Source organism: Sapajus apella, unplaced genomic scaffold (genome assembly GCF_009761245.1).
Source record: "Sapajus apella isolate SASKATOON/1434 unplaced genomic scaffold, GSC_monkey_1.0 scaffold62, whole genome shotgun sequence".
Lineage (NCBI taxonomy): Eukaryota > Metazoa > Chordata > Mammalia > Primates > Cebidae > Sapajus > Sapajus apella.
In genome coordinates, this window is record NW_022437002.1 from 20,713,150 (window position 1) to 20,735,214 (window position 22,065).

At 38.0% G+C, this 22,065-nt stretch overlaps 1 protein-coding gene across 3 annotated transcripts in view; it reads right to left on the reverse strand.

Annotated features, from left to right (window-relative positions):
- AGBL4 (ATP/GTP binding protein like 4) overlaps positions 1-22,065 on the reverse strand; it is a 545,910-nt gene that overhangs the window by 346,690 nt on the left and 177,155 nt on the right. The window lies entirely within an intron of this gene.

Below are 22,065 nucleotides of genomic sequence, written 5' to 3' on the forward strand. Positions count from 1 at the left end.
TTGGTCCTCACATCTGTCCTGTGAAATAGTATTATTCCTAAGCTTTAGAGCTCAGTATTAGCCTCCTTCTACCCTACACGCCAGCCATGCTGGTCTTTGTCAGGTTGTCTACTCATCTATGGTGAATTCTGTGCTCTGGCTCTCACCTGCTCCAGCTTCCTGGGCCCTAGCTCTGTCCTTACGCTCTCTCACTGCAGGATCTTTAACCTCGCCTTTTCCACTGCTTCCAAGACCTAACCCATAGTTAATTAACATGTTCAAATCCCTCTCAGCTTTAAAAAAAGCTACCCTTCAGTCCTACATCTCTTCTGAGTCAACTTCATGAAAGAGTAGTCTTCACTTGCAATCTCTCCTTCAGGGACTTCTCACTCCTCTGCAATCTGGTATCCATGCTTCCCCATTCTGCAATGACTTATTTATGTTTAAAATCAATGACGCTTTAAAAATCTTATCTCATTTGACACCAGTGATTACTATGTTCTTGAAACTCATGCACTAACTGAGCTCTCATGTGCAAAGTCATATGCCCTGTTAACAGGAAAGACAAAGATTGATAAACACCCTATTATTCCAGCCATTTTTAGTTATTACTTCATGTCTTTGCATATGCTTTCTCCTTTGCTTAGAACACCCTCCCATCTCCAGTGTGTTGTGAATTCTTGTGCATTCAAGACTCAACTGACATTTCTTCCTTTGTCAGCTTTCTTTGTATGCCTTCAAGAAGAGTTGATCTCTTGCTTTTTTGCCTCCACTATGGCTTATATTTAAGCCAACAGTCACTCTTATCACACTGTATGCATTTCTCACTTGTACCTCATATGGATTATATTTTTCCTGAGGCAGGTAGAGATTTGTCTGATTCATCTCTATATGGTAGGATAAATTGGCATTTCAAGGTCATTTCCCTTCTTGGTGACCTCTTTCCTTTATGCTTCTACCAGAGGGAGATGGACTGAAATGAACAATCTTATGGTCAACAAACATACAGGCAACAAATTTATCAGCCCTAGTGTATGGAATTCTTGGGTAGTAGAGATGTAATCTGGACAATGAGTATGTTTTTTTCTTGTATTTGGACCAGTCCCTAGGAGAGGCAGAAGGAAGAGAATATTTTTTAGAACAATAGTGGGGAGGGTGATAGATCAGTCCTAAAGGATAAGACCAAAGTTATGGTGATCAAAAAATTAGCTTTTTTTCAGATAGGGAACAAGGCTACATCATATCAGAGAAAAATACTTGTCACTTTGACAGATACCTGACTCATAGCTTCCATGGCTCTAATTGAAATAGGATGACTTACATTTACTTTATTCACTGACCTAGGACCCAATATGCCATGAACAGCGGTAGTCATCAGGCTGTGGCCTGAGGATTTCACACAGAATGTGATATGGATCCACCTCAGTGGGGAGCAATAGATTTGTTCTGAAGGAATACAGTATACTCACCACCCTGGGAGATTTGAAGAGATGCTTGCATGATACATGGGTGAGGGAAGTTAAGGGGATTCAGAGTAAAGTCCAGAGGTATTAATCACTCTCTTTGTAAAAGCCTAAATATGGAGCTCTCTACCTCCCACCCCAGGAGACGCAGATTAGCTAAGTTAGCGAGCATTGTGCCCTTTATTCTTCCTATAACAACCTTTTGAGATTTTCCTAATTTTTAAATAAAGACCATCTGCATGCCAGTAGAGTATGGCAGTTAAGAGTAAATTCTGGAGCTGAACTGCCTGGGTTCAAATTCTACCTTTGCTACAGGCCATGAAACTTTGAGCAAGTTACTTGCCCTCTCTGAGACTCAGTTTATTCACCTGTTAAATGACAACAATTATGGTATTTACTCATATGAGTTTTTGTGAAGATTAAGTGAGTTAATATGCCAAAAGCACTTAGAGCAGTGCCTGGCATGTAGGTATTCACAAGTGTTATGTGTTATCACTGTTTTTTACAGCATCGTCTGCAGTATGTGGTCTATGGAGGCCAATGTGGTAGGAAGTCCAGGGAGGTACAGGCCTGATTTGTCCCACTTCCTTGAGAATACTGGCTTAAAGGGTATAAACTCTTCTGGTTATCAGCAAGGTGAGACCCACAGCCTGGGAGCTATCAGAGAGAGTTCAGCCCCAAAGCACATTATTTAGACTAAATTTCTTGATTGTCCCACCAATAAGTATAAGAAGGTAATCATTCGTACTTTAAAAAAAAGGGACTTGCTATACCTGGGTTATTGTAAGTCTCTCTAATGCTGCTACATGCGAAATACTCAAGATTTATAAGATAGAGAGAGAGAGAGAGAGAGAGAGAGAGAGAGAGAGAGAAAGAAAGAAAGAAAAAGAAAGAAAGAAAGAAAAGAAAGAAAGAAAGAAAGAAAAGAAAGAAAGAGAGAGAAAGAAAGAGAAAGAACATATTCATTCATAGTAGGCAAAATAAATAGTGGGTATCAAGACACAAGTAGCAGGTATAGATCAGATGAAGCAAGTACCTCCTGCCTACTTCACACTGACCTTAACCCTCTGTCTCAGGCTTTAGGCTTTAGATAGCCTTCTTATAATTGCTTCATTGCCGATAATTCATTTAACTGCCATTTATTTATTTCATGGCTTTTGACATGCCCTTTCTCCTCTTGGGGTCAGTTACTTCATATCCAAAGTGAAACAAACCAGTTTAGGTATGGTAAGTAGGTTTTACCTCACGTGCAGGTGTGGGTGAATAGTGACTGGCTAGAGTACTGTGTAAGAGAGGTTTTAGAAATGAATCCAGGCTGAGCAGGAAAGTTTAGTGATGTCATGGGTATATGAAACCAGTGATTGGCAGTCCATGTGTCATGTACTTTTTTTTTTTTTAACTCGAACAACGTAAAATAACCTACAATCATTTTCTTTTGAGAAGTCCTAAAGAATAGCCCAACCTCAATGAGAGCATCAATTATGGTGCTGTGGTTTTCTCATTATAAGATGTAGTTATCCCTTTGCACATGTCAAGTAATCCAGAAAAAACAAAAACAAAAACAAAACTTACTCAGCCAGGCGCAGTGACACATACCTGTAATCCCAGCACTTTGGGAGGCCAAAGTGGGTGGATCACCTGAGTTTGGGAGTTTGAAACCAGCCTGATCAACATGGAGAAACACTGTCTCTACTAAAAATACAAAACTAGCTGGGTGTGGTGGTGCATGCTACTTGAGAGGCTGAGGTGGGAGAATTGCTTGAACCTGGGAGGCGGAGGTTGCAGTGAGCTGAGATCGCACCACTGTACTCCAGCCTGGGCAACAAAAGTGAAACTGCATATTAAAAAACAAACAAACAAACAAACAAAAACTTACTCTACCAGAAATTTGAAACTCCTGTGTATGCAGATGAAACCAAGGCCAAAAAAATACTTTCATAAAGAAATGAGGCAAACAAAAAGCGCCTAGATTTTGGAATCGGTGTTCTCAGTCCCTTAAAAGCTGGGTGATCCTAAGTAAATCACATAACCTGTGTAAATCTTAGCTTTTTCTTCTCCAAAATAGGGTGTGACATTTACAATTGTAAGACGGCAACTAGGATTTAGACAATTATAAAATGTATAGTACTTATTAGAGTAAAGTACTTGGAAGGAGACCCTCAATATTAATTCCTTCTCACATCTTTGAAGTGAGTGCAAGGAGTCCTGGACTACAAATGTCTTGGGGACAGAGACTGTGTCTTTTTTTATCTCTTTACATCTAGTACTGAATACAAATATTTAAGAAATATTTGTTGGGTTGAATTAAACTTAGGTCAACTGAAATGAAATTAAATGATCTTTTATATCCCTTTCAGTACCAAACACAGAACCTGGCACACAGTCTGTGCTCATAAATGCTTATAGAATGTATAGTTCTATGGTGGCCTGATTCTAGGATTGATACACATTAATAGAAAAACATAATTCTCAAAGGAACCTTAGCGGAAGGGCCACACACCCACTTACTGTTGGCATTGTCTCATCAGAAGAACTGCCACTTGTAGCTGCTCTCTGCTCCATACTTCTTTCTCAGAGGGAAGAAAATGGCCCTGATAAATTCATTATGCATTTATATGGGAAAAAAAAAAAGGTTCTAATTTTCTACTGTGAACCCAGGGCACACTGAGAAATCAGATTCTTTCCTGTTTGGGCTCAGCCTATCTTGTCCCTTCTGGCTAGGGTGAAAACCACTATTCCCCTTTCACATCATGTTAGTTTCCTTTCAAAGTTCCCATACTGGCCCAGCGACAGATGAATGGACCACAACAGTTTCAATGTCTGAGTCATTATCTCATTGTTCTAAATGACATATTTTTGCCACTGGCTGTATAACTGTTCTTTAGGTGAGTCCTGAAGTATTTCATAGCTTTAATGAGTACATCAGTTATTGTTCATGGAAGAGCCAATGTCTCCTTAAAGGTTATTTGAAGGTTGATTGCTATCTCAGTGTTTTATATTCAGCAAATCTATCTCAGTCTTATGAATGCATTTGACCTTTTTATAGGTACAGGGAAAAAATAACAGAGCAAAAGTTAATTTAGACCTCTATAATAAGACATTTTTTTTTTTCTGAAAGAAATGAAAGGGCATTGAAATCGATACCTGTAAAATAACATGCTGATGAATGTTGGGATCCAATTTTCTCATTTTGCTAACTCGAGATTGGGAATTCTGAATAGTTTTCAATCCTGCATTCTTTGGGCACTGTGAAGTCTGCCGTATTGTGTCCACACAATGCCGCTGCACACTCATTATGGGAGTACCAGTGGTCCTGAAAAGGTCAGTTAGTTAGAAATGTCAACGTTCAATGGAGCTGCACAGACCTGTGTGCGCACAGATCCAATTAGAGTGGCCAGGCAACATTGCTGTAACCCAGAATCCTAATGAGCAAGTAGAAGAAACATGGCAGCACCTTTTTCCCTTTCTTCTTCTTATTTAAAAGAAATGGAGATTGCTTTTCAACCACCCTACATGGGGTTGTTTAAACTTTACCAAACACCACTTAGGCTCCAGGTAGGCTGGGAGGGGAACCCCAGCTTCTGCAAAGGCTAAGCCTGCCTAGAACAGCCAGAGGTGGAAAGGAAAATGATGAAGAAGGCGGGAGCAGTGCTTCAGACTTCAGGCTGGTGGAATGGGTCATCCTTTGCAAGTCTTAGGTTGACAGCTGACTAAGAGGAAAATGGCCTCCTAGTTAAGTTTATTTCTAAGCCCCTACTATGTGCCAGGCCTCGTGGTCAAAACTGGCCTTTGCCTTTATTTTTTCAAACCTAAAGCACTGGTGCAAGCATGTATTAAGAGTGCATGCAACTGCATTTATATATTGGCTGATGTTTCACCAGTACCTCTCTCTTTCCAATTCATCATAAGCTGGCATTTTGAAAAAGTATGCTGGTCATAAATGTGGATGCTGCAGCAATGTAAAACTGCTATTAAAGTTTCTAAATGCTTTCCTCTCAATTTCTATATTTATCTCATTGTGGACAAACAGTTTACACATTGGCACCCGTCCATGGATGACACTCTGAGTAGCAGTGTTCTAGCTACCTCTCTTTTGCTTCTTCTTACCGTCTACTCCTCACTCCCACCTTCACTGATTCTCATGTTTATCTGCTGCTTCTAGGCTGACAATCATACTAGTCATTCTTTTCTTGTTCACTCACTACATAATTATTTAAAACACTTTTTGAGGCCGCGGGTGGTGGCTCACACGTGTAATCTCGTCACTTTGGGAGGCTGAAACGAGTGGATCACTTGAGGTCAGGAGTTAGAGACCAGTCTGGCCAACATGGTGAAACCCTGTCTCTAAAATACTAAAAATATAAAAATTAGCTGGGTGTGGTGGCAGGTGCCTGTAATCCCAGTTATTCAGGAGGCCGAGTCAGGAAAATTGCTTGAACCCAGGAGGCAGAGGTTGCAGTGAGCTGAGATCGCACCACTGCATGCCAGCCTGGGTGAGACAGCAAGACTCCATCTCAAAAAATAAAACAAAATAAGAAAATAAAAAATAAAACACTTTTTGATATTTGTCTTTTGTACCACAGACTCCACATATAGAGAGAACACTCTCCCAGCAGCCCCTGTCTGGGCTTCAGTGGGTAACTAGCCTGAAATAACAAATGAAAACTCTAGATAATTTTGTTGCAAATGATTCGTGGGCCATACTTTGAGAACAAATGGAGGATTTTACAGGGAACCTAACATTGGATTCCTAAGCCCAACAAGTAGTGACGATTTGCTTGGTTCTAGGCCCCAGACACTATAGCAACACATCCCTTCAACTGAGGTGACTTAGCCCTGTTTGGAGCTGCCAGATCCCAGAATCGTTCTGGCTTTGAGCTCAGGTGAGAGTAGGGACAGCAGATAGAAGAAATTCTGGGATAGTAAATTGATGGCTAACGTGTGGTGCCTGCATTTGCTCTGACCTATTTGCCTAAATTTCTGCATCCAGACTCTTGTCTCAGGCCCCATGACTATCTCATCCCAATACTCATTTCTGCAGTAAATGGGTCATTCATTTTTTGTTTTGTTTTGTTTTTGTTTTTAGCACAGGTCTCACTCTGTCATCCAGGCTGGAATGCAGTGGTGTGATCTTGGCTGACTGCAGCCTCCACTTCCCAAGCTCAGGTAAACTTCCCAAGCTTCCCATATCAACCTCCCACATAGCTGCGACTGCCGGTGTATGCCACCACACCTGGCTAATTTTCTGTAGAGATGGAGTTTCACCATGTTGCCCAGGCTTCTCTCAAACTCCTGGGCTCAAGCAATCTGCTCGCCTCAGCTTCCCACCCATTCAGTTTATCTTCTAATACCTCAGCAACATCTGGATGAACCAGCACCCGTGATTAGGAAAGCAGCTGAGAAATCAGAAGTTCCCTGGATTTTGAGTCACAGAACTTGGGTTCAAGCTCTGTCTTTTCCGCCTAGAAGCTATGTGAACCATAGACAGATCTTTTTATTTCTCTGAGCTTCAATGGCAAAAATAGGACACAGATGCCTACTTCATAGGGTTTGCTGTTTAAGCAAAGTGTTGGGTGAAAAATCACCTTGTCCATTGTAGTGTGCCGTATCAACACCGCTTGTAGTGGTAGTCATTATTGTGCTGTTGTTATCCCCTGTCCCCCACAGTGGATACCTTTTTTAAACACTGTTTGATATTTGTCCTGTGGCACCAGAGCCCCTACCCATAGTGAGAGCACTTAATCAGCAGCCCCTATCTGGGCTTCAGTGAACTAAATAGCTCAAACAACAAAAACCCAGTGGAGAGAAAGTGGTTAGGTTGCCCCTTGTCTGTACTTTTAGAGAGGAAGGAAAGAATAATCCACGAGATTTCAAGTAAAAAACAGTCATGGTAGAGGACTTAGTGGGAACAACATGAGCACGTTTCTGAGACAATCTCTGTTGGTTTACTTGAGGGAACAAAACATAGGCAAGGGCTACAGCATGGGAGGGGTTAGTAATCGGATCCTGGCCTCTAAGGCAGCATCGTCAAGTGTTATGAGATGCTTCCCCGTGCAGCATCTACGGCTAGAACTGAGACCACCTCACAAACTCATTAAATGGCCCTTGATATGGAAGAGGAAGTCTTATTTCCCCTATAAACAGCTGAAAACCACCAATTTTCCTTTAATCAATGCAATTAAAAACTCTTCTTTAACAAGCCAGTTTTCTGCATAATCTTTACCAGCAGGAAAGTCCTTTAGAAGGACATGCACCCAGCCATCCAAGAATGGACCTCATGTGGGTTGGGCTGATCCTCCCTCATTTTTTCAGTTTCTAGAGAAAAATACATCAGGTTTTTATGACAGTTATTCAGCAGCCATCTGGACAGGAGGAAATTGCATGGCAAATGCCAAACACAGACCCTATTGGCATGTCAGAGAATGACCTCATATCCTGGGGCTAAGTTATTGAGAGAGGAAAAAAAAAAGAGATCTCTGTGGTGACCATCCTCAGAGAAGAATTTCCTATAATAACATGGGCATTTTTGAGGTTCTGGTATGTGTCAGATATGTACTTTTTTTTTTTTCCCAGATACATACTTTATCTTATCTAATGCTCATAACAGCCCTATGAAGGCAATACTATTAGTGCTTGAAGCTCTGACAGATTAAGTGTTTTGCCCCAAATCATATCAAGAGTAGACAGAACTAAGATTTGAACCCTGGCCTAGCTGATCTCAAAGTTTCCACTACATTTTAGACTTTCTTTTTCTTTTCTTTCTTTTCATCATAGAGACTCTACTCTTTTGTCCCAGTAGTATTGGGTAAGCACCAGAAATGGCAGGTCAGTAAATTCTGCAAAGAGCAAATGCCCATATTCCTCCAGCTTATTCTCATTATTGTCTTTGATGATGTTTTAGACCAGAGCATGGAGGATGAGTACCACCCTCCATAACATGCCCATGGGTCCTAATCTGTAGGAATTTCTAGTATATGCACTTGGATCACACTTGCCTTAATTCAGTAACAACCCCACACTCATTTGCCAAGTGTGAAACTAGACATTAGGGCACATACTTTTTTCTCTAAATTAGAGAATTTTACATTTCTTAGTCCAGCGAATAGAAAATGTTTCTCACTTTCACTACCAAAATAAACACTCTTACAGTTTTAGGTCTATGTTAGAATAGGAAGATGTAGATGGACAAATTTAGCTATTTATGGAAAAATGTAGCTAGATTATTCTTAATATCTTTCTACAAAATCTCTGCCAATCTCAAAAAGCTAGGCTAGGTAATCTCAAAAAGCTGTATCTTGGGAAAAAGAAAAGAACCTTGGAAAAATGAGAAAAGGTAAGTGGGTCTGAAGGAACCAAAGAAATAATATTGCTAATCATAATCATAATCATCATCATTATAATTTCGTCAGCTGGCCTCCAGGATGCCGCCGAATGAATCCCACTTCCTAGTATTCACGTCCTTGTATATTTCTCTCCCAGGTGAATAGGGCTAACTTACATAACTAGCAGGATATCATAGAAATGACAGGTTACGGCTTCTCAGCCTAGATCATAATAGACATTTTAGCTTCTACTTTGCTCTCTTTTGGATTAGTCACTCTGAAGGAAGTCAGTTGCCATGTTGTGACTCAAGCAGCCCTATAGAGAAGTCTATATGGCAAGGAACTGAGGCCTCCTGCCAAAAGCCAGCACCAACCTACCATTCACAGGAATGAGTCATCTGGAAAGATGATCCTCTAGCCCCACTCAGCCCTTCAAATAGCTACAGCCTTGGCTGACATCTTAACAGTAACCTCATGAGAGACCCCAAGTCAAAATAATCCAGCTAAACTGTTACCAGATTCTTGACCTATAAGAAATTTGTAAGATAATAAACATCTACTGATGTTTGAAACTGCTGAGGTTTGGGGTAATTTGTGATGCAGCAATGTAATCACAGTAACAACTGTTTATTTAAAATCTACCATGGGTCATGCACTTTACTACACTAGCCACTTTACATATATCACATCTAATCTTCACAAAACTCTGGGAATTATTATCTTGTTCTTTTACAAATGGTAAAATGGGAGTAAGGCACTGAGAACTTAATAGGCTTTCCTAAGGTCAAGCTGAAAGTAGAAGAGATAGGATTCGAATACATAAAGTATGTATGTACTACAAATCACTTACAATGACAAAATTGGTCATTTTTCCTTTATCCTTCAAATTCTCATGAGGTCTGCCTACCTCATGGCTAGGCTGGCGTGACTATAATTGCACTGCTTCAGGTCAGAGCACATTACACTGGCCTACAAGAGACATTCCCTGATGCCCCACAAGTACAGAGACAGATTTATGCTGCTGCAGATCTCCAGCCTGTGGATTTAGACCGCCAGCCCTGAACCAATGAGAACTAGCATCCTCCCAGCTAAAGTTAGATGAGCTCTCTTGTCCTCTCAGACCTCATTGTGCAGAAGGCCTTGTGTTGTCAACAGAGCTCCTCCTCTAGCCTCTAACATGCATTGCATTTACATGCTAATAATAAAATCTTAGGGGCTTTATTGTCATGATTATCTCACTTAATCTTCATTTCATCCCTATGAAATAGGTTCCACCATTCATATTTGATGAAAAACTAAGCCCCAGGGCAATTTAACATCTTTCATGAGGACAGGGAGCTACGAAGTAGCAGAGCCAAGATAGGAACCCAGGTCTACCTAATCTTTTACTACATGCTCTTGATTCACAGATAAGGCTGGTCCCTATTTGTTAATCATAGCCCCTAGTCTCTGTGGTCTGCTCTCCCCAGGACTTGCTGCTTGCTCTCAAGATCCTTGGTCACTGGTATGGGTCTGGCTTTAGCCAGAAAGGCCCCCCTTAGGTACAAGATATTATATCACCTGATGATGAGTTCCTTCATTGCCCAGAGATTTTGGCTGTGGAGCCTGTAGTAGTCCTAATCTTTTGGATAAAAGGGGTGAACTAGAACAGATCCATGTTTGCTCTGCTCTCAGAATTTGTAATTCACATACTTGGCTTAAAATGACCACAGAGATAGTCACTGCAAAATTTCAATATTTCAAAATCTGGGCAGTTTCCAAGTAATGCCAGGCCCCAGTTTATCCCCCAATTTCAAGGGTGGTATTTATGAGCCACCTCTCAGCCAATCAGCACAATAGATTTCCTTAGACACAGACACTTGTTCAAAGATAGTTTCATAATGACTCAATCACAGAATGAGAAGAGATAAAAAAATTCTGCTAGAACTTCTGAGTGAGTCTCTTGATTTTCCTAGGACTAGAATTTGGGAGCAAGTAAAGTCTGCAGCTGCTACAGCCATTGTGAGACCACATGTGGCCTGGAAATGGCGTCAACACTGAGAAAGTTGAGTTAAGAGAAGGTAAAAAACAGGCTGGTCCTTTGAGCCCTATATCAAGAGGCACAAGGTGTCAGATTTATTTGTGGATTATTCATTTATATGAACCAATGAGTTGTCTAGTTTTGCTTAAGCTAATTTAGGCTGGGATTGAAGAATCCTACTCACATGGTCCTTGAGCCTTAATTTAATTTAGCTTTTGTGTCTTGAATTCAAGTTCCTCTAGGTCTGAGACCTACCTTCAGCCTAATAGTGAAGGTCTTACCAGTTCTTTCCTGACCTGATCTCCCTTGTGATGATCAGCTATGGTGCCTTGCATTGCCCTACCTCCCCAGAACTCAGTCACTTCAACTCGATGTTCCAAAATGGGACCCCTGATCACTTCCCATCAATCCCTTTACTGGAGCCCTGGAATAATGGAATCCTCCATAGATTTCTCAGGACAAATACCTTAGGAACATACTAATTAGTTTGCCTCTCAGAGGCCACAAGCACAGGTATGCTTCTCCCTGCCTTTATGTATTTCTCAAATTCTTAAGTTATTTTTATTCAGATTTAATAAATCTTCTGAGTAACACCAATGTGATGTTTTTTGTTGTTGACATGAGAGATGGAGTTTTCTGGGGGATGGATGTGGAAGTATTAATTGGTACAACCTTTCTGGAAAATTAGTTGGCAATAAGGCCCAATAATTTCATAAACATGTTAACGCTCTTTGACCCAAAAAATCCATTTCTAAAATATCCAGCAAAAAACTAATATAAAAAGTAGAAAGCTTTTTTCACAAATAAATTTATGGCAGAGTTATTTATAAGAGCAAAACATCTGGAAATAACGCAATGAAACACAAAATATTTTTTTTTTTTTTTTTTTTTTTTGCAAATAAGGCTACAAATAAAAACTGGAACATACTAGAGACTTTAAGAATAAATATACTTTTAAAATGCTCATAAATCTTGTAATTCATCCCTAGTAATCTATTTTAGGATAATAAAACAAAATATAGATAAAAACATATATGCAAAGGTTGAGAAATTATTCATAAGGTAGAGAAACTAGAATCAAGTTAAATATGCTACATTATTGACATGGGAAAATATTTCTGCTGTAATATTAAGTGAAAAATCAGTATAAAATTTTATATTCCATATGATCTCAACTATGTAAAACAAAATTATACATGCATAGAAAAAAAGCAAAGAAGTAAATGTGTTAAAATATTAAATAGTCATTGCTTCTGGGAGATAACTGATATTTTCTTCTTTATAAATTTTCTGTTTTTCTCAAAATTTGTAGCATGAGCATGTACAATTTTTTAATAGAGAAAGTGATGATAAAAAGATGGTTAAGTGTGTAAACTACATAGCAACATGGAGATTGTTTATGAAATAATGTTAAGTGAAAAAAGATGTATATAAAACTTACTGTGATTGCAATTATGTAAATATGTTTCTGCATATAGACAAGAACTGAAAGGGAAAATATATAAATAGAATTTGATTTTGTATTGTGCTAGGGTTGTGAGATTAGGAGTAATTTATTTTTCTTTTCTAAAGTTGATTTAAAAACTGTTTTAACGATGTCTATGCAGTTTTTGAAACAGCCCCTCTGCTGTTAGACCACTTTACTGCTAGACTGGCTCTGCAGGTCTCCTATTGGCTCTGAAAATGGCCATGGGCAATACCTAGTGTGGCCTCTCATGTTCCTTTAGTCTCAGAGGGGCTGAGTTCGAATCATAGGAGACTTTAATTAGCGACAAAGCCCAAAGTTGTCATGTACTGGCAAGCAGGATCAGTCCATCACCGTCTAAAATAGCTATTGCCTTAACAATGTTAAGAGGAGATAAAGAACTTTGTGAATATTTGCAATAAGGAATAAATCTAGCTGACTTTTTTCTGGAGGTTTCTATCATATCTTAGGAAATGAGTTGTCTCTTCAGAACACAACCTCATTAGTGAAGAAACCCCAGTAACTATCATGTCCCTGACATTCTAGGCTTTCTTCATCCCTAGCAAAGTGGGTCAGCTTGAATTCTGTCTGCGGAAGAGGACTGAAAGGGATAATATCATAGATGAAGTGATATTTCTATGCAGCAGTGAAAAAGACAAAGGATTTAGAGTCAGATCTAGATTTAAATCTTGGCTCCATTATTTATTAATTTTGTTCATGTGGATAATTCATGTAATCTCATAGCAGTTTGTTTTGCTTGTTTGTAAAACAGGAAAGATAACTGCCTTATCGTGTAACAGGGAGATTTATGTGGAAAACATATATAAAGGGCTTAATCTGGCTCTGACTTTGAGTAGACATTTCCTAAATGCTTTTCCTTTACCTTACATCATCCAATATCTATGACCATTTTTGACAAGATTGACAAGATAATTTCATAGAGAAAGAATAGTCTTTTCAACAAATGGTTCTGTGAAAACTGGATAGCCACATGCAAAAGAGTAAAGTTGGGCTCCTACCTTACATGATATAAAATCATTAACTCAAAATGGATCAAATACCTAAATGCAAGAGATAAAGCTATATAATTTTTAGAAGAGAGCATAGGAGGACATTTTTAACCTTGGGTTAAACAATGGTTTCTTAAATATGATATAAAAAGCATAAACAACAAAAGGAAAATGGATAAATTAAACTTCATCAAAATTAAACTTTTTTGCTTCAAAAAACAACATTAAAGAAGTGAAAAGACAGCACATAAAATGTGAGAAAATATTTATAAATCATACATCTGATAAAATAGTAGCCAGAATATATATTCTAAAAACCTCTTAAAAGTAATAAAAAGACAAATATAATACAATCAAAAATGGGTAAAGGCAAATAATTTGAATAGACATTTCTCCATAGAAGTAATACAAAGGGCCCATAAACACAGGAAAATACATTTGTTGTCATTAGACATTAGACAAAATGCAAATTAAAGCCACAATAAGATACTACTTTACACCTACTAGGGTGCTTGTAATAAAAAGATAGATAATAACAAGTGTTGGAGAGGATATGGAGAAACTGGGACTGTTCTACGCTGCTGATGGAAATATAAAAGGTGCAATAATTTTGTCAAGCATTTTGGCAGTTTCTCAAAATCTTTATCATTAAGTTCACCATATGATCAGCAATTCCATTCCTAGGTACATATCCAAGATAATTAAAAACATCTGTCCACACAAAAACTTGTACACAAATGTTCATAGCAAATTATTCATAAAATCCCCAAATGGAAACAACCCAAATGTCCAATAACAGATGAATGAAAAAATAAATTGTGGTATATCTAATGTAATACTATTTGACAAGAAAAAGAAATGAAGTATGCTGATTCATGTTACAACATGGGTGAACCTTGAAAACATTGTGGTAAGTGAAAAGAGTCAGTCACACAAGGCCATATATGGTATTATTTGATTTATATAAAATATCCATAATAGGTAAATCTACAGAGACAGAAAGCTATAACAGTGGTTGCCAGGGGTCAGGGGAAGCAGGAATTGAGAAAGACTGCTAGTTGGTATGGAGTTTACATTTGGGGTAATGATAATGTTCTGGAACTAGGTAGTGGTAATGGTTGCACAACTGTGTAAATATGCTGAAAACCACTAAATTATCACTTGAAAGAGGATTTTATGGCATGTGAATTATATCTCAATAAAGCTGTTACTAAAAAAAGCTATGACCAACACTTTTAATTTGATGGTGGGAATATAAAAATCTTTCTAAAAGTGTGATAAAGTGTATTAGTCATTGCAAATATTCATGTCATCCTCATTGCAATGCACTTCCCTGTGGGAAGATTGCACATCTCTACCCCTTTGAATTTATGGTCATATGAATTTATGGTCATATGACCATACATTCAAATCTTTGCTTTGATTAAGGAAATTTAGGCAGAAGTGGCCCCTTCTAAGAGTTTTTAGGGAGAGGGGTGTGGCTCCCTATCCCTCCGTTTTCTTTCTGTCACAATGACTAACGTGGCAAATGCTAGTGCCACCCCACAATCCAACATATTCTCCCAGCATATTATTTCTGGATGTGTTGAATAACTTCCAATTGGTGACACCTGCAAATTCATCCTGAAGATTTTCTCTGACCATTGGAATCTGGTAATTGTGTACACTGAGCAGATAAGAAGTGTAAGGTAATTAAAACCTCCATCCTCACTCCTGCTCCTTTGTCCCTGAGAAATATAACTATATAGCTTATTTTCCACACTGGTTCCAAGGGGTCTCTGGTGGGATTAAGTCCCAGTTGCCCTCTGTGGTAGCTTGCTTGATAATGAATCTTTCTTCGCTTTCTTTCTTTTCCTGTCTGACTTCCTCACTCTCCTACCAATGTCTCTGGGATCATCTCCAATGTACACTAAAGTATTTGTCTAAAGGTCTGCTTCTCAATGAACCCAAACTAAGACACCCAGTGATATTACAAATAAAGGATGCCTGGTCAGTCTGGCTGCTAGAACAGAAAAGATACAAAGCATAGCTGACTGCAATTCACAATGGACATATACCAACAGCGAAAAATAAGCCTTTGCTTTTTAAGCTTCTGCAATTTTGATGTTATTGTTACTTCAGTGTCACGACTAGTCAATGTTGTATACCTCTCCTTAGTAATTCTTCTAGGAATTTTTCCTAAAGAAAAAATTAGAGATATTTTGTCTTATACAAAGAAAAAAAATCTTTATATAAGAATGTTCATCATCGTGTTATTTGCAATTAAACAATTGGAGACAACAACAATAATAGTATACAACAATAGGGGAATTAAAAATATAATAGAATGCTTTTTAGCTATATAAGATTCCCTTAGAGAATATTAAATAATATTGGAAGACAGAAACACTATATTCAAATAAAAACAGTTTCTATGGTATCAATCAAATTTGATTTTAATAATTATATTTACAATTGTGTATATGTGGGCAAAAAATAGGTCTCTCTTCTGAATCTGGTGGTGAGGATTTTACTTGGACAGGAAAATAATATAGCACTTCCTCATATTGCCTCCTTTCTACTGAAGAGGTTATAGGAACATCAACTTACTAAAAAGTAAAGAACTTCTGGCTCAAAAAACTAAATAAGTTCATGTTTCAATAAGCCCATTTATTCCCATCAAATAGTAATATTTGTGAAAAAAGAAAGGAAACTATATTGTTGGGCTCCATTGTGAGAGACATCGCCACAAGGCTCAAATGTACAGAAATGCAAAAGGGTAAGTAGTTCTGGGGCTACCGGCTAGCTGAAATCTGGACATAGAAGAAGGCAGTAGCAATTGGAAGTTTGCCTCCTATGGGATAAGAGAGACTAAAAGTACACTATAGAAGATGGGAATCAGAGAGAAGCTTATGTTTAGAGCAAGGACCTTGGGTGGGGCTCTCCTGTCATGAAAGGAGCCTAGAAAAAAAGGCTGTTGCATAACTTTTGGGAGATAGGTCTCATGCACTGTAGATATAGAGAGTTGAGGACTGTAGACTCAGGAACCAGAAGCAATGGCTCTATTAACTTTTTGTCATTGAATCTGCAATATACTCAATATTCCCCAGGTCCTATACTGAAGATGTGGGTAGAGGCAACTGCAGAAGCCATCACATAGGGAGATGTGAACACAATGGGAGTTTGGAGGGATGAGAAAAGAGAAAGCCAGAAGATTTCCTTCTCAAAGTGATCTTACAAATTAAAATTTCAAAACACATGAAGAAATCGAATGCTAAAAATACCACTAAACAAAATCAACAATTGGAACTTGAATTTCCTCCAGATGAAACTTATTTTATGGAACAAAGATTTTTAAATAAGCATATTGAGGATGTTCAAAGAAACAAATGAAGACATTAAAACTGAACAAGAAATTATGAAACAGAACAGGCAGAAATAAAACAAGAACAGGTGGGTATGAATAAAATTAGAAATCTTGGAAATGAAAAAAACATAGTCATTGAAATATTGAAAAAGACAGAAAAAAATCTAGACTAGACATGGTCAAAAGTGAATTTATAAGTGCAAGTTACTTGTGAGGAATTCAGAATCAGTGCAGTAAGACAAAAATAATAAAAGTTATGAAAAATCAATTAAGAACCATGGAGGGCCACTTAATAGGTTCTAGCATTTGTCCAACAGAAATTGTTGAAGAGAGTCAAAGGAATAAAGAATAAAAATAATATTTGAAGAGATAATTTGCCAATAATTTCTCTAAATTAAAGAAAGACATACAATCTTAGGTGAAAAGTATACTCAGAGTATCAAGCAGGATAAATGAAAAGGCAAAACATTCAGATTAAAAAATAAGATTGAAACTTCCCCAAGAAAAAACACATTACCAAAACAATTATATGATGGCAGACTTCTCATCAGCAACTATGGATGCCTGAAGACAATGAAAAAGCAGGCATACTTCTCTGCTGTGAATTTTACTGCTGTTGCATCCCCTGTATGAGAATGCAAGATAGGCTTTCCCAGAGACTTTCCAGACCTTGAATCATAATGCTCCAACAAATATCATATATAAGTCTTTGTACTCATGAATATTTTCAACTCAAAATAGATCAGTTTCATTCCGACAGCCAATGATTATGCCCTCTTTCAGCAGCGAGTAGCCAGAATGAATATGGTGACAATGAAATCCCATCAAAATGAAATGGAACTTGGCAGTGGATAATTGATTGTAATGGCATACCCCCATTTTTTCTAAGAGATAGTTTATTATTATTTTTTCTCTCTCTTTTCTCATTCTCCTGGTTTCCTACTTCCTACTTAGCCCTGTAGAAATGCAGATATAATATTTTACCTCCCTTTACCAGACATTCTCTACTGGGCAAATTCATCTAACTATGTGCCTAGAAGCTCCAACAAGGAACTCCTTCCCAAAAGGTCACAGTGGATTCATAACCCAAAGTCCCACTACAAAACTCTCTCCCACCTGGGGAGTTTTCAGCCTGCTGCTGCCCATGAAGGCACCAGCAGTCACCAGCTCAACTGCCCTGTAGGTCCCAGAGCTAGCACATGGACATCCCCAACCTGCTAACTTCCTCCCCTGTATGCCATTCTCCTTTAAAAGTGCCTGCTTCTTCCCCTAAGATAGTTTTGTGATTAAAAGTCGCTTTCTTTATACCAGACTTCATTTTTGATAATTGGACTCTTTAAGTGGCAAGTGGCCGAACCTGCATTTTGGCTACATCACTACATATATTTATTCCCCCCAAAATATATTGCTGTATTGCATGCTTTTAAGCTTATATAAATGGTATTATATTCTAAATGAAGAAAAAATCCTTAAAGCTCAAAGAAATATTACCCTCAAACTAGAATTTATACTTAGCCAAGTTATCATTCCTGACAGAAGTCAAAACCAGAATATATACCAATTAAGAGGGTTCCACGGACTCTCACTAAAATAACTACCAAAGGATGCATTTTGGTAAGGTAACATAGGAAAGGCTTGGTATACAATAAACAAAAGAATGCAAAAATTCATAAACTATGTAGGAAAAGTCAATGAGCTAATAATAATAATACATTGTTTTTCTTTTTTTGCAAAAAGTTTAACTTAGTCTAAACAAGAATAACTAGATGGTTACAGTGTTCAATAGGTGGTTAAAGCATGTAAGGCCCCTTATGAGGCTGAAAGATTGCTGCTAGAAAGTTGGAATAATTGTAGACTTTATACAAAAAATCTATTTTCTTCTTGATACTATTGCATTTGGCCTACCATGCTTAATTCTGCCTCAATTCCACAGTCTTATTTATAATAAATTCTAATTTTAATATTGTCTTAATAATTTATGGGGCAACATCCTTTGACCTTTGCCTTTCATGCTTATGTTTTGAACACAGCAATTAAATTTTTAAAATACAGTCTAATAATCCTTATTTTGTGACAGGTGAATTTAACCTATTTTAATTTACTATAACTAATGCATTTAGACATATTTCTACCACCATATTTGTGTTTTCTGTTTATCATTCATTTTCTTTATTTTCTGCCTTTTAAACATTTTTATATGTTACCTTTTTTTTTATTGCACTCTCTGTGGAGTTGGATGCTATCTATTTTATTTCTCACCCTAACTGGTTATCTGTGGATATGTACTTAACTACATATATATATAAAGATCAGTCCTAAATGAGACAAGACCCAAGTGTGACACAAAAATTGAGAAATTTTAGGAGTAAATACAGAAGAATATGATATTTTAGATAGGGAGGATTTCTTAAATAAGTCACAAAAGTAAAGCCTATAAAACAAGAGATCGATAAATTCGACTGCTTTAAAAGTTTTTTTTAAAACCTCCCATATATCAAAATACATCATGAAAAACTTTTAAAAATACCAGCCATAGTCTGGGAGAAGATGTCTGCAATGCATATAAGTGGCACAGTATTGATATTCAGAACAATAAACTCCTAAAAGTCAATAAAAAGAGACAACCCAATAGAATACAGATAAAGGATATGAAAAGTCAATTCACAGAAGAAACCAAAGTGGACAATAAACATACAAAAAGATGCCCTGCCTCTCTAGTACTTAGGGAAACATATTACAATTGTGATGGAATACCATTTCATGTTTATCATGACAACTGGCAAAATTTATAAGTCTGACAATTTCAAGGGTTAAGGCTACAGGGGAATGGAAGCGCTTACATTTTGCTATTGGAAGAGTAAATGTGTTCAATTACTTTGGAAAACAATTGGTCATTATGTAGTTAATTTGAAGATGCATATAATTAATAAATTCTTTTCCCTAAAGAAATTCTCATACGCATACATAAAGATACATGCACAAAAATGCTCTAAGCAACACTGTTTGCTGCAATTTCAAGCAGCTATAAATAACCTAATTTCTGATCAATAAAATGGATAAATTGTAATTCAATCACCTATGGAATATCATACGGCAATTAAAATAAATGAAGCAGAGCTATGTGTATCAATATAAATGAATCTCTACAATATAATCATGAGTAGGGAAAGAGTCATAGAATGACAAAGGATCTGTAAAGCAATACCAGTTATATTTTTTTATACACAGATATGGAAAACCACTGAATTCATGACAGTGATTACCTATAGGGTGAAGGGACAACGACGTAATTAGGAAGGAGTATAGAATAGTCTCAATTACATTTATAATTTTTTCCCAAAAATAGGTGACTCTGGCATGGAAGGCACATGTCGATATGACAAAGCCAAGGGGTTGGCATGGGGGCAATAAATAGCTGTTCATTATATCTCTACTCCTTTCTGTATATTTGAAATTATTCACAATAAACAAAATAAGACTTTAAAGAAGGTATCAAGCAGATTAAGGCTATCAAATTCCCAATCAGCATTTCAGAAGGCTCCTAGTCTAAAACTGGCAGTATCATACTGCAGTTCTATGTTGAGGATGGTCTGGGGAGGAGTTCAGGCAGGCCATTGGTAGCCCGAGAGAGGTAGCAAGCTGACTCCTAGCTGCTGCAGCTCCTGGTGAGATGTAGAATGTGGGTGAATTTGATAGCACAAGACAGTGAATAACAGTTCTTTTGACATGGAATAGAGTCATCCAGATACCAGCATGGTCCAGTGGTGCTTCCTAACCTTTCCAAGTCATGGCACACATGGATAATATTTGTCTGACACATTGGAGTGGAGGCTACCACTGGTGGGGCTCCTCCTGCCCTAGGTCCTACCTGTGTCCCTGAGAGCTAAGTGGATCGATATTTTGCAACATCACACAAGTATAGCCCATTTGCAGTACACCAGTGTGCCACAACACACCTTTTTGGATGCCCTGGCCCAGAATATATTCTTTTTGTCTAAGAGGAGGCATAATAATAAACCACTCCAAACTCTGGCAGTGCTGATTTTTTCAATCCCAAAGCTGTCTAAGTGCAGTGTACTAAAGAGTCACAACTACTTTGCCTGAATTTGTGCAGTGGTAATTAGGAGCAGAAAGAGCTTGTACAAAAGAAATGCTATTAACAGAGCCTGAAGATTTGCCTCTAAAGCAATTGAAAACAGATCAAGAACTCTTTCCAATTCATACTTAGGTGTCATACTGGGTATGACCTGATGAAACTGAGATGTGAAAGCAGGCAATATGGACAGTGCATTGCGGAACAGAACAGGATACAATTAAAAGCAACTAAACCTAATTGGACAAAGATAATCCCTCACCAGCACCTTAGGACGAATTGGTAGGTCATACAAGTGAGCCACTCTAGTCATGTCAGCCCATGGTTTGGAATTTCTATATATATTAATCACATATATGTTAAATGTAGCTCATTCTATGGAATAAACTTTTTTCAAACTAGTTCTGTCTTTATGCTTTTGAAGTCTCGAGCTCAAAGAGTTCTAACAGATACAGAACTACTGGAAGGTTACCTAAACTAGGTGAATAGATCTTACAGTTGCAGTCACTTTTCTATACCCTCATTATGTAGACCAGATAATTGCTAGGACAGTGACTGCAGAGGGCAATATCTCCATCTCTTTGAAATTGAGGCACTGGCCCATGGATACAGCATGCTAGGCTTGGTGAAAGGCAGGGCTGACATAGTTCAGGCATGCTGGTTACTAATATATTGTAACATATCCAAGTTTATTCGTAATTAATCATCCCCTGAGACCCACAAACCTGCCACGTGACCCCTGTGCCACACCAGCTCCTCCTCCAGGACACCATCTCCCTACAGTCTGGTAACCAAAGTGTTAATGCCTAGTATAGCAGATGGCTGTTAAGTGTTTTGAATATCACCCCTGGATGAAGATAAGCCCCACATCAACTCTCAAATGCTCACTAACACTGCCAGCAGCATCATCCTCATAATCCTAAGAGAGAACAGTATCTCTTTTTGTCCAATTTTGCCTTAAGTTTCCAATCCAGAGTAAAATACCTCCCTGAAAGAATTAAATTGCTCAGCCTCTCCTAGGCTAGATGTCAGCTATAGAGGGAAAAAAAGGACCTTTTAATCCCATGGTCATGGTCACAGCTTTTTGTGGGGAGCTGACCTTCCCTTAATAATGAGAGACAAAAGTCTTCTTGACCCTCTACACAACCAACCACACCTGCTCACTTTCCCAGACGAGTCCAACCTTATGAGCCATCCTCCCTTCATTCCATGGCACTTTCCAAGCAGATTCTCCATCCCACATGACTCTATAACTTATTTCTCAGGAGACCAGGACACTTCCTTGACACCTGAGTCCAATGAGTGATTTGGAGAGAACTCGACCCTAGAATATGCAGCAACATCCAGAGTACCAGCCGTGCCACCCA